Raw genomic sequence first — 23826 nt, 5'->3', positions numbered from 1 at the left:
CTAACAGGGGCGGTACCATCGCTGGCAATAATAACTGCCGACGGTACCACTACCTAACAGGGGCGGTACAATCGCCCAGAACTCTTAGAAGACCGAGTCTCCTAGGTGGTGCCACCGTCGGCCAGGAATTCTGGGTCTGAATGGGCTGTTCCATTCGACCTAATTTGGGTATGTTAAGGGCCCAATTGGCCCCTAATTAAGTTGATGGGATCACCTTTCAATCCTAACTTAATCTATATACTAACTACGATAATTAAAACATCAATACTGTAAATTGTGTTCTGGTGCATCAATCACTTCTTCCGGCGAGCTTCCGGCGAACTTATAGCGAATATCCGACGAACCCTCGGCGATGCTCCAGTGGACTCCCGGCAAACTCCTAGACTTCGCAATGATCTTCTTGGCAAGTTCCAATGAGCTTCTTTGGCAAGCTCCTGGACTTCTCGGATTGTTCCTGTAGAACCTCCAACGAACGTCCGGACTTCTGACGAACTCTCGAACCCCCAACTTGATCTTGGTCTCGACTCCGGCTCAACACCTGCTGCATGTCTTACTGCCATCGTAGTTAATCCTATACACTTATCTCAACATATAGATTATATAAACAAATGACAATTGACTTCATTATCAAAATCCGAGATTCAACAATCTCCCCCTTTTTGATGATGACAATCAATTGATGATGGAATTAACCTTAACTCCCCCTATCTATATGTCATACTTGAGATAAGTCATACTTGAATTCAAAGCCTTTGAATTCAAAAGATATATTGATAAGTTAAGTTCATTTAAACTTATCAATACCCCCATCATGATTCCTATCATGACGTAACTTTCTGAAAATGATGTTAAGGCATGACATTCATTTTCAAGTCTTATATTTCAAATATAAAGAATAGCAATCATGGCAATTCATCTTATGGTAAGATATCAACATTGTAAAATTGCAATGTAAGCTCTAGATATTTTAACATAATGCAAATATAGCAATCAATTTATCATCAATTTATCACATCTTTCTCCCCCTTTGTCATCAACAAAAAGGAGAATTATTCAAGCATATTTCAAGCATAGTAATAAGTGTGGTAAAAACTCATGTCATAAAAATTATACCAATCATATTTCAAGCATTATAATAAGTGTGGTAAAAATTTGTCATAAAAAGATTCCATTACTTTTTTCAACAATAAGTGGTAAGATACCATTCATACAAATTATTTTTCAAGCAATCATGACATGGTATTATTCAAAAGTTCATTAACGAGATAGCTTTCATTACTTCAACATTTCTGTTTATCATTAATGCTTTGCATGAAGGAGGAAAGCCATTAAGAACTGATCTTTAAATGAAGTTAAAAATGATAAGAGATTAAATCATACTTCATTTTCACAAGGATCAAGATATACATGTGAAATTAAATCCTTGCAAGTGTTCATTAAAAAAAATCTTCCTTTAAAGATAAATCCATGAGAGATGCATTTGTTAATTAATGTCATGTGTCAAAAATCATTGAGCATTGATATGAAATAAACTTGATATGACATAGGCTCATGAAAGCTACATTAAGTCCGTAAGAGAAATATAAAATCATACATTCGGACAATGTTTTATTATAGCTTTTCAATCATAATTATGAAGGTAAAACATGCTCATCATCATGGAAATCAAGACATACAATTTCTAACATGTTATTGAAGCATATAATAATGTAAAATTCATATCATATGATTTTCAGCATTTGAGTTTTTAAGTGATTGATCAAAGAATCAAGAAAGTTCGAAAACGAAATTTAACAAATTCATTCATTCGGACAAATCAACATTTCTAATTTTCTTCTAATGAAATCAAATTATTTTTCACTTAAAGGCTTTGTAAAAATATTAGCTAATTGATGTTTAGTATCAATGAACTCTAGAATTACATCATGATTAGTGACATGATCTCATATAAAGTGATGCTTAATATCAATATATTTTGGTCTTGAGTGTTGAATGAGATTCTTTATTAAACATATTGCACTTGTGTTATCACATTTTATGGGAATATTTTTAAGACGAATCTTATAATCCTCTAAAGTGTTTTTCATCTATACGACTTGTGCACAGCATACACTAGCTTTAATGTACTCAGCTTCAGTTGTAGATAGTGCAACCGAGTTTTGTTTCTTGGATGACCAGAAAACAAGGGTATGTCCTAAAAACTGACATGTTCTTGATGTGCTTTTTCTATCTAGTTTACATCCAGCAAAATCCGCATTAGTATAAGCAATTAGCTCAAAATTCTTGGATTTTGGATACCATAATCTTAGATTTGTGGTTCCTTTAAGATATGTAAGTATTCTTTTAACTGCTTTGAGATGAGATATCTTAGGATTAGATTGAAACCTAGCATAAAGTCCTACACTAAATATGATATCCGGTCTGGTTGTAGTGAGGTAAAGTAAACTTCCTATTATACCCCTATAAGTTTTTTTTATCAAAGCTTTCTCCACTTTCATAAATTTCTAACTTAGTGGAGGTGCTCATAGAAGTGTTATAGCTTTTGAGCTATCCATATTAAACATTTTTAGCAAATCTAAAGCATATTTTGTTTGACTAATAAATGTGTCATTAGTTAGTTGTTTGATTTGTAAACCTAAAAAGAAGGTTAATTCTCACATCAAACTCATTTCAAATTCAAGACTCATATTCTTAGCAAATGATTCACAAAAAAATTCATTTGTAGAACCAAAAATAATATCATCAACATAAATTTAAACAATGAAAAAATCATTTTTAAATTTTTTTATAAACAATGTTGTATCGACCTTGCCTTTAAAGAAATTATTTTCAATAAGAAATGAACTAAGTCTCTCGTATCAAGTCCTTGGGGCTTGTTTTAAACCATAGAGAGCTTTAGTTAATTTAAACACATGATTAGGAAAACTATTATTCTCAAATCCGGGAGGTTGTTCAACATAAACTTCTTCGGAAATAAAGCCATTAAGAAAAACACTTTTAACATCCATTTGAAGCAACTTAAAATTATTACTACTAGCATAGGTAAGGAGCATCCTTATGGTTTTTAATTGATCTATAGGAGCGAAGGTTTCTTCGTAATTGATACATTCTTCTTGGTTGAAATCTTTGGCCACTAATCTAGCCTTATTTCTAACCACGATACCAGATTCATCTTACTTGTTTCTAAAGACCCATTTAGTACCAATAACTAAATGGTCATTTGGCCTAGGAACAAGCTTCCACACCTCATTTCTCTCAAATTGATTTAACTCATCTTGCATTACGATAATCCATGAATCATCTTTCATAGTTTCGTCAATATATTTATGTTCAATTTGGGAGAGAAAAGCGACGTTGGCACAAAATTTTTTAAGAAAAGAACGTGTTTAAACCCCTTTAGATATATCTCCTATGATTAGCTCCTTAGGATGAGAATCTACATACTTCCAATCCTTGGGTAAGGATGTTTTGGAAGTGGATACATCCAAGTTGCTAGTTGTAGAAGGGGTTTCATTTAAATTCAAAGTATCTAAATTAACATCATCATCAAAATCATTTTTCTTGATTTCAAAAATCTCATTGAAAACAACATGAATGGATTCTTCTATAATTAAAATTCTTTTATTGAAGATATGAAATGCTTTAGAAATTGAAGAATAACCAAGAAAAATTCTTTTATCGGATTTAGCATCAAATTTTCCTAAGGCATCTTTTTCATTTAAGATAAAACACTTACACCCAAAAACTTTAAAATATGAAACATTGGGTTTTTTGTTGTTCCATAACTCATAAGGAGTTTAGGTGAGTAAGGGTCTTACTAGAACTCTATTCATAACATAGCATACCATGTTTACGACTTTGGCACAAAAACATTTGGGTAGGCTATATTCATTTAACATGGTTCTTGCCATGTCTTGTAAATTTCTATTTTTTCTTTCTACTACTCCATTTTGTTGAGGATTTCTCGAAATAGAGAAGTTATGGTTGTATCCATTAGATTCACAAAATTCTTGAAAATCACGGTTTTGAAATTCACCACCGTGATCACTTCGAATTGATGAAATCATAAAACCCTTTTCATTTTGAACAAGTTTACAAAACTTGGTGAAATATCTAAAGCATTCACTTTTGTGTTTCAAGAAATAAGTCCATGTGTTTCTACTATAATCATCTACAATAACAAAAGCGTATTTGCTATCTCCTAGGCTTGATGTAGAGATTGGTCCGAATAAGTCCATATGGATCAATTGCAACGGTCTAGAAGTGCTTATTTGATTCTTAGATTTGAAGCTACCCTTTATTTGTTTTTCTAATTGACAAACATCACACACATTATCTTTAATAAACTTCAATAGGTGTAATCCATCCCATTGAACATGGGCAGATGTGTAATAGAGTGACCTTCTTGGTTTCCGGCAATTGCCATCTCTCTTGGGTTTTAATCCAACTGAGAGTGAACCCACTCTAATACCAATTGTTAGGATCAAGAGTACTAAGAGGGGCGGGGGGGGTTGAATTAGCGCAGCAGAAAACTTTCGTCGGTTAAAAAGACTTTCATACGATAAAATCTGATTTCGTCAAAAACCATTTCAGAAAGATCTTCCTCCTCCAACAAGGTCACTGACGTCCACTAGAGGCCTTCATTCAATAGGCGAAGGCCAACTACCCTTTTACAGCTTTTCTCCTTTTGACGGGCTTAAGAGACAATCCTTATAAGTTTTCACTCCTCTCTTGAATGATCAACACTTAGAAAGAAAGAGGGAGAAGAACTGTAGCCTTTTACAACACTTTTAAGCCCTCAAATACTTAAAATTAAAGCAAGCTTTCAGTGCCCTTTCATGCAGGAAAGGGTGGGATTTATATAGGCCCCAATCAGTTTGAAATTGGAGCTCAAAAGTGTCTATTCCCAGATTTCTAGGGTCCTGGCGGTACCACCGCCATAACTGGGCGGTACTACCACATGTCATCTGTCACTGTGCGGTACTATCGCTTAGTTTGGGCGATACTACCGTCTGACAATGCTTAAAGACCGAGCTCAGGCGGTACCACCGCTAGTAGTAATAACTATCGGCGATACCATCGCCTGACAGGGGCGATACTATCACCTAGAACTTTTGGGTGACCGAGTCTCCTAGGCGGTGCCACTGCCGGCTAGGAATTCTGGGTCCGAATAGCCTGTTCCATTCAGCCCAATTTGGGTCTGTTAAGGGCCCAGTTGGCCCTTGATTAAGTTAATGGGATCACCTCCCTATCCTTACTTAATCTACATACTAACTGTGACAATTAAGACATCAATACTACAAATCATGTTTCGGTGCGTCAATCGCTTCTTCCTGCGAGCTTCCGGCGAACTTCCGACAAACATCTGACGAACCCTCGACGATGCTCCAGCGGACTCCCAGCAAACTCCTAGACTTCGCGATGATCTTCTTGGTGAGTTCTGACGAGCTTCTTTAGCAAGCTCCTGGATTTCTCGGATTGTTCCCACAGAACCTCCGATGAACGTCCGGACTTCCGACGAACTCTCGAACCCCCAACGTGATCTTGGTCTTGACTTCGACTCAACACCTACTGCATGTCTTACTGTCATCGTAGTTAATCCTACACACTTATTTCAACATATAGATTAGATAAACAAATGACAATTGACTTTATCATCAAAATATGAGATTCAACATATAATGGATGCGACTAGTCTCATAGCTACTCATATGGGGACACTAGGGACACAATACATGTGCTCATTGGAGAATGAATTCACTAATTGATCCGCTTTCGGAATGCTGAATGGTTGATGATGCCTTATTGTCAGATAGCGATTCAATAGTCCTAGTGGTATATATAGTCCTTAGACTTAAGACACCAAGGATGTCCTATATGAGTACCCCTTTTTAATACCAAACTTATAGGTCTGGAGGTTTCAGATTTAGTACAACCGGTCATCAGGAGTGGTAGCCAACCTTATGAGAACTATTGAGTGTCGATAGAGGATCATCCGATCTTGGTGTCATAAGAGGAATATCTCATGTGTTCTTACTTAGAAAAATCCCTAGCTAGGGTCATTCGGATTGAGATATAAAGAGTTCTCTAGGAGAATCTGATTAGAGCGAAACTCCGAGTAAAAAGCATATGGGTATGACAGCACCATGCCCGATATACGGTCTTTGAGATATTAGATGGACGAGGGACTATAGGTATATGGTAACTAAGGACAGACATGTCCAATGGATTGGATTTCCCTGTATCATTTGGTGACTATGGCGTAGTGGCCTAGTACGTTCGCAGTCGATGAGTTGAATGAATTATTATAAAGATAATAATTCACTAAGCCAGAAGGAGTTCTGACAGGTATAACTCACGATCAGCTCGATGTTAGGCATAGAGGGTCACACACATAAGGTAGGCGTTGCGATGAGTAAAGGTTCGGATATGAGATATCTGTTGGAGCCCCTCTTATTGGATATTCAATAAGCCCCTGAATTATTGGATCCTATGAATGAGATCCAATAAGAGCCAATGAGAGATTATTGGATAGAGATCAACTAATCTAAGAGGCTTGGGTAGTTGGATGGGGATCCAATACCCAATAGGGTTGGATCCATTAGGGTTAAGTTGATAGGAGACCTCTATAAATAGGAGGGAACCAATGATTCATAGGCTAGAGCCTCTTTGGGTTGCCATATCCTATTCTCCTCCTCAAATAATAGGCCTAGAGATTTGAGGAGCATCGTCGCAGCCCTACTATGTTGATCATTACTAGAGATGATGGCCTTTGACTTCCTTCATCCTCGCCTACAGATCTGTAGGTATTCAAGGATATATGATCTCCCTAGGTAACGCAATCTTTAATATATATAGTTTTAAGTTTCATGGATTTTGCGCACCAATCTTCACACGACTACGAACACATCTTTGGAAATTTTGGGGATTTTGTTTTCTATTCTTCCGCTGCGCATGTGATGTTGCCCCCAGATTTCCCCACAATGGTATTAGAGCCAAGTTGTTCGTGCGAAAGATTGGTTTTGAACTTCGTGTGTTGTGTTTTGGAGAAGCTTTTGGCGTCAAAATCGTTGACACAAAAGTGAGAAAGGGTAGCAACTATTATTGCCCTTGCTACCCTCACAGATGGTAGCGCTACCATTTACATGCAGTAGGCTTGCTACCGACGGCTGATAGCCTGTAGGGGTTAGCAACTCGCTAGCGCTGCCTACAGTCGCTAGTAACCTGTGGGGGCCAACAACCCATGAGCAAAGGCACCGCAGGGGCAACGGGGCCTGTGGGTGCTGCGCTTGCGGGCAGAATCACCCGTAGGGGCGATAGGGCCTATAGGGGCACATGTCCGACAAGGCAGCACTGCCTGCAGAGGCGGTGCTGACCGCGGGGGAGCCCACCTATAGGGGCGGAACCGCTCACAGGCACACCGCCCACAGGCAAGGGTGGCGCCCCTGCTCCTCGCCGTAGAGGGTTGTCGCCAGTAGGGTGGCAACGACTACAATAGGGGAGAGGGAGAACGGTAGTAGGGTTTTTGGGTAAAAAGATAGTTTTGCCCCTATGAATTTGAGAAATTTTAGATTTTATCCCTTTATCCAAATTATGAAAATACTCCCTCATAATTTAAAAAATTTCCTACATGTCCTTGATTTTAAAAAATATTAATTAATTAAAAGTTTTATTATTATTATTATTATTATTATTATTATTATCTAGTAGTCCTACATGATGATGAAGTGTACATGTGATGTATGATATATGGACAAATGATCATGGGTTGTGGCAAGTGTGTAATTGTGAATATTATTATTTAGGCTTGTAAGCCTCTATTTTATTTCTCGTTTATTGTCGGGCCTATGTGCCTATGATTAAGTTGTAATCACATGAGGAAGCGTAGTAGGAGCATGGAAGCGATAGCGAAACCCATGAGATAGACGATCGTGATGCATGGAGATACGTCAAGATGCCGATAGAACCAACAAGGACGAGATAGACAATCACAAAGTATGGAGATGCACCGCGACACATATAGATCTTGATGTGAGTTATTAGGCCCACTGGCTCGGGCCTGATCACATTAGGTTATGGTCCATAATCATCTGGTGTGATTGCTCATGTGATATGTGATTACTTGTACACCTACTATATATATATATATATATATTTACATGCGATGTAGATATATATTAAGTATGTATGTGTTTGATGATCAAATCAAATAAACCCCTCTCTCGATAATATTAAGTCGGTAAATGTAAAGCAATTAGATTAACCAATGTGGCCTTTCCATCGTTATATGTACCGACCAATTCTCGATGTAGGTTGAGTTAGTCGAGTCCCTCGAGGCTCACCTATGTTGTGATTCGCTATCTTACTTATGACATAGAGATGTCACCGGTGACCTGAGGACATAGTATACTTGGTCGAGTCCCTCGAGGGTATATCATCGAATCTGACTCATCTTGTAACGATGGTGTTGACTTAACCGAATATCATGGTTGGTCAAGTCCCTTGAGATCATGGTTGTTCGGAGGCCGAACAGGATAAGAATCACAAAAAGTTATGATCGGCAAGAGTTGCTTACCTTTTGGACTTAGTGTGATTGGTCGAATCCCCCGAGGTTATACTAAGATGCTGATTGGATCCTGATCCCTACTAAAAGTCTACCGAGGACTTCCGTTTCACGTGTTGAGGGTATTGCGTGACTCGCTAGTAAAATAGTGGGAGCAGATTAAGATAGAAATCTATATCTCGATTGTTTATTTTTCTACAAAATCTGCATATTATTTATTTCTGCTACATTTTTATTTTTAGAAAAATATCACTTTCAAATCTCTTACGTGGCATACTTGATGTCAACCACCTCACTAGTTCGAATTATACGGATTGGCTCCGTAACTTGAGAATTGTTCTCACGGTGGAGAAAATACTTTGATGCCTACGCTCGAGGAAGGGACCTCGTCAGTCTCAAGTTAACCCAATCCCTAGTTGATGCGTGACACTAATAGAACTTTGGATGCTTGTTTAAAGATAAAAAAAAAAGTCAACGTGCTTTTGTTAATTCTTAAAACTCCTTTTTTTTTTTCTTTTTCTTAAGCTCATTGAGATGTGTCAGATTTTTAATTTAACTTGCACAAAGTATCAAGATTCATGTTTGCCCTTGCAATATTGATAATTTCCTACGTATATTGAAATATTCTGAGTTTTGTGTAGACTACTTTGGGGGGTATATACAACACCTATGTTGTTATGGGATATTTCGAAACTTGGCGTGGATACAGATAGATGAAACTTGTGCTTTTCTGCCATCTTTCTGTGGAACTTATTTTTGGCTGATGTTTTAGCTGCAGATGAATGAGGTGTTGGATGTTTCTCGTTGATTCATTCAGTAAATGAACGATGGATCCGCAAAAAATTGTTCTCTTATCTTATGGATCTGACTCAAAAAAGTATTCCTGGAGCTGTCTCTGCTCTCTGCTGATGCCCTCTTCTGCTCATACCAATCGTCATGTCGTCTGCTCTTTGCTCGAATCTTGTTAGCTGATCCTTATCTGCCACGGTTATGAGATCCCTCGTGATGTGTAATCTGTACAGGACTTTGGCTGTGTAATGTGAACTTGTTTTTCGTCCAAAAACTTTAAACGTCACCATTACCATAAGAACACAAGTTTGCCAAGGATCTAATGTGTCCTCTGCCTGTTCGACCAGTCAAAAATCGAGTCTTCTTCTGCAATCAGATGCACCATGATATGTAGATCTGACAGCTATAGAGATTATTATTATTTTAAATAAAATAAATAAATAAAAATAAATAAATATATATATATATATATATATTTATTATATTAAATGAATTCGAACGTAACACCTATCATTTTGTGCAACGATGAACTAAACTGAGACTTGAAAAACTGAAAAGGCCTGGTCTTTGCTCTGCGGTGGGAAGAACTGCATTAACTGGGTTGCATCAAGTGGTCAACAGGCTCAGAAACAGAAGCAGGTTTTCCTGGCGATTCCTCTGCAGCATAAGTGACAGAGCTCATTGGAATTTCAAATGACATGGTCATCGTGCAGGCTCTCCATTTTGGTATGATGCCTCTCGTACTCTTCTTCTTGGCTAATTGGGCTTCGAGTCTCTCGAGAGTTTCTCTGGTTTCTTCCCTTCCTTGCTTTTAAGAGCAGGCAAGAAGGAAGAGTACTGATGGTGGGTCTCAAGTAAACTTCATGACCACAAGTGTCCTTTTTATAAGTCGTTTATACTTCCACAAAACTCACGTCTAACATCAATCCTTTTAATAAAAGTTTACTTGAGAGCCACCATCGGTACTCTTCCTTCTTGCTTGCTCTTAAAAGCACCATGTTTCTTGTAAATGTTGGACAGGATCCTTGCATATTGTGTTCTCTCATCACATGCAGCACTGACTCCGCAAATCACGATCAACGGAGACACCAAAGGTTCGATCAAGTAAAAGCAGGTGGTTGATCCATTACAATTCATTTCTAAGTGATTGATGTTGGTGAAGCAAAAGAGCAGATTCTGAGTTCAGTGCTGACTCTAACAATGATCTTGTTACTTTTTTCCTTCTCCTTTTTAAGTGGGAGTCTATTTGATTTGATTCGCAGCCTTCTCGTTTCCACGGGGAACAGTTGCCGACGGGGATGCGGTAGATTAGGCCCGCTTGGTAGCAGAGATTACCACTGAGAAGCTTTTAGAACACGTGCTCTGCGGATAAAGTGATGATATGCTCAACGTCCCATTCATGAAGGCAGAAAAGTATATATATATATATATATATATATATATATATATATATTTACAGTCCCTTATGCTCCATCATTTCTTGGACTCTACTGTTACAACTACACAAGTTAGCATCAACCTATAATTTAAAACAAAAGGAAGCGAGAAAAAAAAAAAAAAGAAAGAAAAGGGTCGGTCCTGATGGGATGGAGCACATCTCAAAAAATTAGCCAACAACAATCCTATTCATTCATATCCAAAAAGATATGAATCAACTACCATGATTCATGCGAAAACTCAGTCGTCAAAGCAGTTAAATAATCGCCTAAGATCTTCCACCGTGAGACGAGTTGCATGAGAACTAGTTTGATCTTCTCCAAAAGCAGTAGAAACCATCTTCCTCTTCTCCTCCTGGATAAAACATATTTTCAGTGCAGATGGTGCAATTAACGTTATAAATGATGCATGACTTTGAATATGACTATAGCAATAATATGACTATAGAGATGAAGTTGAAAGAACAAAACATGATTAAGATTTCAAAAATACTGAAAAATACTTCCTAGTCAAATATGGGATATATGGTACATTACCACATGATTATCAACCATTGCTTGGATTATCTTCTTTAGATACAAAGTACTACCAAAAGATACCATGTTTGATGTTGGTTTGACCGTTGTTTAAAAATAGCATGTCTACAAGGTCAGCGGTTGCTTCATCATGATTAAGCCTAGTCATACAGGCAACTGGACCTTTAAACCTTGTAAAGGAACATAAATTGCCAATTGGAAAAGCAAGAACCCTATGGGGAAGGACTATTTACATTCATCCAAGACCCTACATACATGGAAAAAATTTTCAGAATATCAGAATTTATGATATTAGCAAATAGTACTCTTACAATCATTTTCAGCAAATATGAAATTTTAGATTGAACAGGTCTGTGCATTATTAGCATTAACACAAGCAGAACAATGGGTCAGAGTGTGAAGACTGAATTAGCATTAAGTCAACTAAGAATGAATTTCCCCTATTTTTCTGGGATTAACTAAATTTGGCATCTTATTGTTCCACATTAACCTTGCATCCATTCGGTAAGCAAATCAACGTATTAGCTATGTGAACCAACTAAAGCAGCTAATAACAATCAGATAAAGACACGACTTACAAAGTCTATAACTGTTTTCCAGAGTTCAAAATTTTGATTCTTCAGGTCACATGCTCCATAATTTAATTTAAGAGACTGTATCTTTAATAGTTATTCGGGAAACAGTCACAGGACGAGTCTGCCCAATTCTATGTGCTCGGTCAACTGCTTGATCTTCAGTAGTTGGATTCCACCAAAGATCAAGAAGAATTACATGACAAGCAGCCACCATATTCAGGCCAAGGCTTCCTGCTTTAAGTGACATGAGCATAACAGTTACCTGAAGAACAATACCGATGTTTATTCTTCAAAAATGAAAAAGAAGAGAAACCAACAACTTGAAAAAATTAAAGCACAAACTAAAATCAACCACAAGTACAGAAAAATTATATAAATTATTTGATTATCGAACCTCTGGATCAGTGTTGAAGTCTTTCACGGCCTTGTCTCGTAACATGAGGGACATTGTCCCATCTAGCCTTCGAGACTGCATAAGACACTCATTCAATGAAAGCTCAAGTAAGTCGAGCATGCTGGTCCACTGGGAGAAAACAATAGCCTTGGCTAGCATGTCAGCATTTGAGTTTAACAGAGTGGAAATATGATCAGAAGCATTGGCATCGGACTTGGAACCACATATCATGAGATTATGTACTTCAGAACTTGGACAAGAGATTGACTTTAGTATATCTAGAGCTGCTCTAATTTTGGAAGAGATGTAACCACTATGGACAATTGATCCATCATCAAATGAACAACTAGTCGAAGCTTCATCATCAAAATTGTCAGATATACAACTTTTTAATGTACTTCGGGAGAAAATGGACTCAGTACCAAGTATATCTCAACAACCAGGTGCAGGACACAAGTTCTCATCACCAGTTAAACGCTCAGATATACACTGACAGCAGAAAACATGCCCACACATTGCCACAACAGCATCCTCTGGTGGGTCCTACATAAGCAACATGTGATTAAGTTTCAGGACAACTACAAAAAAGATCAATTAAACATGTAAAAAAGGATGCAGTTTTTTTCTTTTCCTTTTTGGTAAGGCTGCATATGTTGACCTAATGGGAGCCTTGTGCACTAGGCCATCCTTATTTATTAGATGCTTATACTTGCCACCAGGATATGAAATCATGAAAACACATTATGACACAAATTACCAGCAGCATAGATGTGTTTGTTAAATTGATTGTGAAACATTCATTGTCATAAAACTAAATATGTCAGAAAGTCAGAAAAGACAATGTAACAAATCAAGCATATAAATTGTAGATTATAATATAAACACTTCAGCAACCAATTCAAACTGACAATAAAAAACCTTTATGCAGCTCTAGTAGGAAGGAGCTACTGATACGGAAGGCAATAAAGAATATTTATGTCCGCATGTGCTCCATGATTCCATGCATGATATACTCTTAACTCAAATGTCATATATCTTTCTTCATTGTAAGTTCTACAATCTCAGGTGTCATGGACACACAGCAGACTTCATAATATAAATCAATTTAGCAATCCCACAAGAAGAAATGTCCTAAGTTGCTCACAGAAAGTCATCAAAGAAGTCCTCATGCCCTTTCACCTATATTAGGCGAAACACCAAATTCTGACACCTGCCTAGTCCAAGGAATTCCTAGTCTTTGGTTGTATCAAAGACAACTAGTTTATACCTTTGGAATGAGCAAATATGTAAAAGTTAAACATAACTAACCAGTTCAGCCCCACTTTATATATTACATCTTGACATCATGGTTTCAGATGAGTGAAAAAAGAAATTCGATCATGACAACTTGTAGTACCACCAGAGGGAAAGGCCAAAGAATTATATAAGTAGCCTGAAGATCATTGAAAAGTAATACTTTCGTTTTCATGCTGGTTTCTTGGTTCCTTCCTGTTCTGGCAGTACACTGGTACGCTATGCCGGTCACTTAACAAAGCTCGAACTACCATGCCACTGTAACTTGAATCCCTAAAACCAATAATTCAAACTACAAGAATTTGACACACTCTCTAATGCTCATGATCATCAGCACAAAAGAAGGTTATTGAGATTCAAGAAGCCAATTCCAGATTTATCCTATTAAATGATAAATAGTAAGAAAGATGACTTGGCAGAATATCAAGTTCCAAGTCCACATAACAATAAATTTATGTAACTTTGCCATTCAGCTATCAATTCTAATTATTAGAAGGGAAGGTAAATATTGTAAAGAAAAAGTTAAATACATTAAAAAAGGGATGGTAATTCAAGATTCAACCAAAAAATTAGTGGGTGTCCTAACATTTGTGTTAAGTTGCTTTAAAAGGATGTTTACCATATGTTTGGTACATCTTACAAACAATATGACGATTAAGGTATGCATATGTTTAAAAGAAGATATTGTCCTCCTAAAGAACCTTAAAAACTAAAGTCACCAATATTTATACATCAGGTCTTTTCACCAAAAATCATTAGCTTAGGCAGAATTATCTTGTTCTATTTGGCACCACACTAGAGAAAAAAAGTGCAAAAGAAGCCTGTAACATGATATCACTTACACTGCACACAGCACAAATGGCTAAAGAACCTTCCAACTGATTAAGTAGATTGATCAGCATCTCCCTAGGAAGTTGCCTTGCCATATCAAACGAATATTTTCCAATAGTGTCCGAGTTAAATCCTTTGACAAGAAAGGGATGATCACAAGCCTGCCGAAGTCGCAAAAGCAACAACAAAATGCTCGCATAGTTTTGTTTCAAGGTTCCAGCAGCAGCATATGCCTGTCAACAGTCTCAACTTAATAAGTTGCACTCCTTATAATGTAAGGAATAATTAATACTAAAAAGCAACAAAAAGTTTTTCACCAAGAAGAATACAGTTTTTCGTTAAAACTATGTACAAAATGATGTTTTATAACTTGTATATCTAGATCAAAAAGGAGGAAGATATGAACTTTGTGGTGGTTGTTAGGATAAACAAAAGACTAAGCTAGGTACTTCTTGACATATATTGTACGGTTATGATGGTACTACTATTAACTTCAATTTAAGCAGTTTTAGTCAGTGAAACCTAATGAAACTAATAGGCTGATAGGCTAGTTATTCCACCAGATCGGATCATAAAAATTGGTATCAGAACCGATCCAATATTTGGGAATGGCGAGAGGTTTGAGTAGGAAAGTACTATCTATGGGTTTGGGATTAAAGGGCATGTTGCGATGTGTAGCTGCTAGTAAGCTATGTCTCACATACACCATGCTAGGGTCTGAATCTAAATTATGTTGGGTTTTGATAAGGACAACAAACCCTTAAGTAAGGAAGACAAAGATTTGACGGTTGTACTACTGTTAACTTTAGCTTGAGTGTTTTAGATTAGTGGTTCAGGCTCAATGAAGTTAATACGATAGTTACCTCATCAGATCAAGTCATAAGATATCTTTTTTAAGAAGTAATTATAAGTCCAATTATTTGATTTTAACCAAAAAACATTTCTAATTAATAAAATAAAATATGACCTATAAAACAACTTTCTTATATTGTGATTTTTATAATGACTCTAAGTCAATTTCTTTAAAGTTCAAAAATCTACAGGCCCAAAACAGTCAAACAATCATTTGCTTCCAGTTTCATTAGTTTGTATGTATTCAAATTAACTACCAAGACCAGTCAAAACTTTTTTAACCATGTAAAAATTCTATATTTAAAATTACTTGAATTTGGATTCCAAAGGGCATTTACCGTATAACAAAGTAAACAAGAAAAATTCCCCTTTAATGGTTGTTGAAGAATCAAAATCTGTAGTAGTTAAATTTAAAACCAGTTTAGTATGATTTGGGATTGTTATCCCACTCTAAAGTCTAAACAACATTAAAAATTATAGGACACCAAACAGTTTCTGTTACTTAGCATCTTACAATTATATAGAAAAATACAGGTGCTTAAGCAATAATATTCAATAAGCCAAGAAGGCAAGAACCAAAATCAAATTACAATGAAACATCTACCAATCATTTGTAAATGTTTACAAATAGAAGTTAACGATGTCCTTGTGATTTAAATTAGGACATGTTTATTTTCATAGTACATTACTGATATAAGTCAATTATGTGTGTGAACTGATTTTTTTGGGATATATTCACTATTAACTGTTCTCACTATCAGGTTCAAGACTCAACTTAGCAGAACAGAAAGATTTTATTTTCAGCCACGCGAAAAGGAGACCAACACGCCATCACTCTTTATTATTAATTAACTCAACAATATGATCTTAACTTGCATAAAAGACGCTCCCAAAACACATAAAACACAGCAGAAAGCTAGCATTGTTTTTGTCTACAAATTAGAAGTTCGCATTATAATCCAACCATCAAAAGCAAATCATATTCTCTTTTACTGAAACCTCAACAATATAAAGTCCTGAAAATAGCTTTTTCTACCGAGTAAACAACCCAACTTCCTGTATGGTAAGCACCTTGAACTGTTGGCGTGAATCTGCCTCCAGCTTTAAATAAAATTCTCGTTCCTCGTGAGAAAAATCTACCTTTTTCAGGCAAATTGATTTTGGAGGTAACTTGAGAATCGGGCTCCCCGTCAATAAGTGTTGCTACCAGAAACATTAGGCAGTAGGTCAATATCAAAAAGCCACAGTGGTACAAAACAAAATAATATACTTAAATCAACTATTTTTATTCTTCTGGGCAAAGAATAGCAAAAAATATAATCCACACTCATTTTGTATTGAAAGGATTATAACAAAAAAGATAAGCAAAACAGAACAAAGGCGACCAAAGAAAAACATGATTTACATTTAATGGAAAAGCTATAAAACACAACCAGTGGGGCAATTACCATATAATAAACACTAAGAATAAAAGAGATGATTCACAAAATAGCAGAAAACAGAATGATTACTTGATTGTGCACACATGTTCAACTTAAAGAACACTTAGCACAAAAAGATCATAATATCATTCCCAAAAGTTGGACGAAACTTGATTTCATGTACAACAGAATTCTGTAAACAAATCTTGATGGCACAAAAAGCCTATATACTTTTTAACCCTCTATGGTTAACTACTTCTGCGAAGTATCCCAATAAACCAAATTTGCTCCTATAAAGGAAAAGGTGTTTTTTGACAATATATTTTTGCATCAATGTATCATCTTGGTTGAATCTTGTGTTGAGCATAAAGTTAGCATCATTGGTCACCGTTCCATCATTACACTATGCATCTAATTATTACATTACCATCAAAAACTATACAGCATCTGATAACAGAAAAGCAAAATAAGAGCTGGCACTTGAAGTTGTTCCTACATTTTTCACTCGTACAAAAACCTTAGATCAGGATTTAATGTCGAAAATCGGACCTAGTGTCCAACTTCTACACATATACTACATCTGGATGTATATACAAGTCGTCTTGGTTATGAGCAAAACCATGGGTTCCATGGATACCAAAGGCAACCAAACTTGACATTTCACTATAGGTGTAATGTCATGTGATTTAAATATTGTCACAAATAACATACATGAGGATCAAACCAAAAAACAATAACATCAGCAACCCACTTCTTGGGAGTAAACCACAAATTTCAACTCATACTAGTGTAAAAAAAGTTATAATATGCAATATAATATATATGGCACACTATCCAGAAAGTAGATAAAAACAATATAAAAGCAATTTTCAAATGTCTGAGTACAGAATGCTACTTATATAAAGATGAGTATTACCTACTCAAGAACTTCAAACACGTTTGGCTGCTTATAAACAAATGTAATACATGCAGGTATTTTACGACTGGAATGCACCAAAATTGATATGCAGCACAACCTTGGAGTACATGTCAAATTGTATTCCATGAAAAACATTGATGCTAAGGGTCATCGTAAAATACAGCATATTCATCAAGACCACACTCAGCACTAAAAGTTTCTACCACATATTCCCAGGTCACTTGCTTAACCTTTTGTAACACCTGAACCAAGAATTGAAATTTCAGTAAATTTCATTACTACTGAATTAACCATAATGAACCAACTGGCTATCAATACCCAGAAAGAGGGGCATCAGTGCAACCACCTTTTCTTTGATTTCGCCCAAGGGTTGTATAGCGGAAGAAGACACATGGGAAGAAGTACTGAACACTAGACATTTTTTCTTTTGGTCTTTGACAAAGATTTCTTGGTGCAAGGCAATGACTGACACCAGCCATTCCACTGGAACTTAAATCCTTCAACTAAATCGTATTAGTCTGATGAATTCAAATATTTTAGAATAAGTTTAATTGAACCAAATTATCTCTGTTCATCCTAAGAGCTAAATGATATGAAAGGATAAAAGAAACTAACCCTGAAACAGTTAAGCACAGCAACCGGGCACTTGTTCATGCAGATATTCAGAAAAATGCAAAAAACATTAATATCTCTAAGTCTTTTCCATTTGGAATGGGACATGGCCATATTTTCTAATAGCTAAACAATAAACCTTCAATTGTCCCAAAATATCTCAAATATGTTTCCAACAAATCAGAGCAATCGACAGTAAGGCATTCAAAAAAGTTTCTAACATGCTTTACTGATCTATCAGTTCCAGTTAATATTAAGCAGGGCAAACAAATTTGTTGCTAGCCAGGGAAAACAAATTTTAAATGTTAAAAATACCTTTTGTGCATCTAAGAAGTACAGCTTTGAGGACAGCCTGAAGTTTTCTATATCCACTGCTTGTATTTTTAGATATCGGATATTTTATAGAAGCACAGAAGGAACTATAGACAGAATAAGGGTCATACTTCAGGAAGCGGAAATAACTGTAAAGATCATCAATTGCATTCTGCATGGGTGTTCCTGATAAGCAAGGCCCCCTGAACATAATACAATCACTAAAGCACAAAATAGGAAGTTAAAACAATCTTGAAACTCAAGAACAAAATAAAAAGTGTAGCTACCTTAATCCAAAGTTCAACCTTGAACTTATTGTCTAAGTGTATAAGTACTTCACTATTTGATACTAGACTTATAGGTCTGGAGGTTCCAGATCTAGCACAGCCGGTCATTGAGAGTGATATCCAACCTTTCGAGGACTATTGAGTGTCGATAGAGGATCATCCGATCTTGGTGTCATGAGAGGAATATCCAATGACTCACGGCTAGCTCGATATTGGGCCTAGAGGGTCACACACATATGATAAGCGTTGCGATGAGTAGAGGTTCAAATATGAGATATCCGCCGAAGCCCCTATCTTAATGGATATCCAATAATTCCCTGAATTATTGGATCCTATGGATGAGATCCAATAAGAGAGATTATTGGATAGAGATATACTAATCTAAAAGGCTTGGGTAGTTGGATTGGGATCCAATACCCAATAGGGCAGGATCCATTAGGGTTAAGTTAATATAATACCTCTATAAATAGGAGGAAACCAATGGTTCATAGGCTAGAGCCTCTTTGGGTTGCCATCTCCTATTCTCCTTTCCCCTTCTCCTCCTCAGATAGCAGGCCTAGAGATTTGAGAAGTATCGTTGCAACCCTACTGTGTGGATCACTGCTAGAGAGGAAAGCATTTGACTTCCTTCATCCTCTCATACAAATCTATAGGGATTCAGGGATATACGATCTCTCTAGGTAATACAATCTTTAATATATGCAATTTTAAGTTTCACGGATTTTGCGCAAGAATCTTCGCACGATGGCGAACACATCTTTGGGAAATTTAGAGATTTTAGTTTCTGTTCTTTCATTGTGAATGTGAAGTCGCCCCCTAGATTTCCCCACAATGGTCTAGGAGGATAGGCCGCCTTGCCTGTGGGATGTCCCAACGTGACCCCTCCAATGCTTAAGTTAAAGGGATGGGGGAGGAGAGAGTTAATAGTATTCATAAAAGTATAGTGTTCACTTTCTTGCCCTTATTTAGCTAGGCTTGGTTTTTATACCTGGGCACATGATAGCAAGGACAAGGATTGGTGAGGGTGCCCCCCACCTTGCTTGTTAGGGGATATTAATGGAGGCGGCTTACTGACATGTTATCTCGAGGTCGACATTAACATTGGGTGATCGGGATGGTGTTCACTATCTAGCCTTTTAGTCGCTTTGAGTCAGACAAGGAGTGATCCCTCCTTTAGTCGTCTAAAAGGGAGGTGTCAGGGAGGCAAACCATGTCATTGATCATTAATGCAAGGGTGTGGCCCTTTCTCAACTGTGGTGTCAGCCAAGAGTAGGTTTTACGGGCTTTCTTTGGGAAGTCGGGACATATAGGGATCATGGGTTAATCTCCTGTCGACAACTGCAAAGAATTGATGGGGGCTCCCATACTTTTACTTAGGTGGCCTCCTCAGTTCAGACGGTGGGATGAGTTGGTGGTGCTAGTACTTTCTCTCTCACTTAGTATGCATATATAATCAATTCAAGTGTATATCACTAGTATCCTCCATATGCTATGGTACTTGAAACTATAAATTTAAATCTTGATCAAATACTAGTATCAATAATTTACTGGTCTGATATGATCATAAATTGAGTAGTACACAGACCTGTACCACCTAGTATCATCCAAAAGGATCATATATAAATAATACAAACCGATATTATACCTTGTTTGGAACCATATATTTAGGTAGACCTAAGGTCTTATAAAATAATATATGTAAAGATAGGGACTCATATAAAATAATAAAACAAACAATGCTTTAGCTCAAAATTCGTGTCCAGAACTAACTCATCATATTTGGCTTTTTCAGAAAATCTAACTTATGTAAAGATATGAGCCCACTAGTGTGTACTAGAAAGACCAACTTATGTAAGATAGTGGAATGAATTAGCGAAAAAACTAATTGGTTCTAAAATCTAAATAAGGCATTTTCACTAGGTGCTCAAACCAAGTAAATCATCTCTATGGGTCGGTAATACCTTGCCTTCATAAATAAAAGAAAAAAAAAAAATCTATCATAGTACCCAACTTAAAGAATTTTCTCCCGAATGGTTTGGAATTTAGGATCACTTAGCTTTCCCATAAAACTGGATGATAGCATTTCTTTCATAACCTTCCATAAAAAAATAAAAACAAAAAAGATATATAACAAACATACCATAAAGCCGTGAAAAATTAAATTAAAATTAAAATAATTTATTTCACATAATAAGATAATAAAACCAACCATTAAATAGATATGACAAACATATCGGTTTTGTACCATCAAATTCATTTCTAAGTATATACAAATATATGCACAAATTTTTCTCCAGGTCATTAAGCACGCCTAAAATTAAAAAAAAATTAAATAGCCTAATGGTTTAAAATTTTTTCATCTAACAAATTTCTAACACAAGAAATATAAATTATATAATTAATTGTTCAATATTATATCTTTGAATATGTGATAAGAATGATGCTCTTAAGTAGTTACACTACAATATATATTTGAAAACAAACATCAGGAAATATGTAAAGAAATATATGCAAGTAGTTGTCTGTGACATTCTCATCTGCTTCAGGTTCCTTCAGACACTTTCAGGTATCAAAGTAATATCCTCAATAGGAGAATAAAGACATGCACATGCTAGAATATGGAATGAAAGTCTTGTTAAACGACCCACTTCCATTGAATTGGTAACTTTGCCCATTTCTTGAAGGATGGTATAAGTGGCTAATAGAAAGGATTGTAGTTGAGCTCTTTCTATATACAGGACAAAGGCTAGTAACAACACCAATGCATATGTTCGTTACAACATTGAAGGGTCAGATGATACTACTACCATCACTCTATCCCATGTCTTTGTAACTAAAATGAAAGCTATTGATTCAGGAAGAGCCCCTACTGACCGAGAGCAAACCAAAATTTGTTTAATCGTGTCAGATAGTTCATTCACACCATTGTAGTTGTCTAGGTCAACAATTCTCCTAAGATGATGTAATGCAACATATGACTGTTCTGGTTCTGAATGACCCAACATTATGTAGAATAAGCCCATCAATAAAACTTCATTATCAGTTTACCGCTAAGGTTATCAATGCTGCTTTCACATAATGATGATAACCATTTATCAGTCTACAAATACTATGAAATTTTTGATGCATTACAATAGAAGATCAAGATTATAGAACATAGAGAAGAAACCATAGGAGAAAGTAATGTTCTCAGGCAATTTGAATAGAAAATCAAGCATAGCAGATGCTACTTGCCAACAAAGAGATATCAAGATGTGAGTTATCCTGGGCATTTTATTAACCAATGCTTGCATGTGCTCAACAGTAATCGATTCAAGCACGCAAAAAATAATAGCCTCGGCATTTCTAGCGACATGACATCTCAAAGGAATAGCATTTTTTGTAACATGAAGATGGTTCCTTGTTGTTTCTAGATAATGACCACAAACAAAGGTCAGCAAACCAGAAGAGGATATCTGGAACAACAAAATTGAATGGAAGAGAGTTTAGTTGCATATCAACAGCTTCCAAAATTATTTCTCCAAACTCACCAAACTGTTTTCATATGTTTGGGAATAACTTATGCAGATGAGGAAAAAGTACTTGAAATGATAGTTTAGCATCTGACTGATCAGAAGACTCCAATTCTGTGGGAGTGTGTTTTGATACCTGATGGATATGAATATGCAGATTAAAAATTCTATTACTAAATTATCGGTAAGTGCTAACTCATCCGCAAAAACTGATAAAAAGTGATGAAATTTGTGAAAGATCAGAGGCAATAAACAAGTGTTCCTTCAAGTATTGCTTTGCATTTCAAGATACTGACATCCATCCTAAAAATCTAGAAAATGGACATGTGCAACTTGAAAATCTGGATATTTTCTGCATCCATGATAAATGTGGAACTAAAGTTCTGTAGATGAAACCAACACTTATGCCAATGGGATATGTCCGATGTCCGTTCATCATTTCCAGAAGATGTCATTATTAATCTTTCAAGAAGTGCCCAGCACCTTTGCAGCCCATGTAACTTTTCCATTTCAAGCTGTATGTTGCCTGCTTTCAGTTGGGTGTACAAAGTTGTAATTTGTCCACTAAGATTTGCAGCTGACTGCAGTATAATGTCATTAACATTCTCTACAGAACAGGACAACTCAGTTGCAGAATGCAGTAGAAAGAGGGGAGACTCTGTAGGAGGATTACAAAGTGACAAAGCAATGGTTGATTCTGCCTAATCAATGTTGCCACATCAGCTGATTCAATGTCGACTTGTGATATTTCCAAAGCCTGCTGATTACCTTCAAAATAATATGTACAAGGTTTCCCAAGAGCCAAAATTCTCTCAGATTCGAGGTCCAGTTTAGCAGAAGCAGAATTTGTAGAACAGTTATATCTCTTTTACTTTCAAGATAAGCTATTGGCTCCAGATTGACATTACATCTCTTAAGGTCTTCATAAAACACCACTAATCCATTTTTATTCTTGAATTTGGATCCAATGATTTTCATCTGATTCATAAGCTCTGAATTGCATCCATATGAAATCGATTATAAAGAATGAGTTGACATAACATTCTGCAGCCAAGAGTATGGCTTCTATTGCAGCTTCATGGCTTTCTGGGGTTGTCATGCTGGGAACACAAATCAGCTGCCAAACGTTCAAATTGAGAGGCCCTATATACCGAATCTTGATAGTTTACAAGTTGTAGATAATCTGCTTGTGAATACAAGTAATCAGCGAAGAAACCAATATTCTGAAAGTTGTTATTTGATATCTTATTCACCTCTGAAACACCACAACCGGAATTCAATCTGATCCAGTCCCCAGTAAAATAATTGGAAACACTTGTCAGAACAATTTTTGACAGATCTCTACGAGCAAACTGCAGGTTAGCATCTTGGAGTACATCTTTTCTTGTGGCAGCTTTAGATGCATCAATCTTTCTCTTTGCTTCATCCGGACTACTGGATGTGCTAGAAGCCCAATGAGAACATATCACAGAGTCAGAAGAAACAGCTAAAGA

The 23826-nt window shown here is 36.4% G+C and overlaps 1 pseudogene; it reads right to left on the bottom strand.

The window, feature by feature from the left end:
* Positions 1–10802: 10802 nt before the first annotated feature.
* Positions 10803–21119, bottom strand: LOC135598179 (helicase-like transcription factor CHR28; annotated as a pseudogene).
* Positions 21120–23826: the final 2707 nt, after the last annotated feature.

The sequence above is a fragment of the Musa acuminata genome, chromosome BXJ2-1, assembly GCF_036884655.1.
Source record: "Musa acuminata AAA Group cultivar baxijiao chromosome BXJ2-1, Cavendish_Baxijiao_AAA, whole genome shotgun sequence".
NCBI classification, from domain to species: Eukaryota; Viridiplantae; Streptophyta; class Magnoliopsida; order Zingiberales; family Musaceae; genus Musa; species Musa acuminata.
This window is presented reverse-complemented; position numbering and strand designations above follow the sequence as displayed.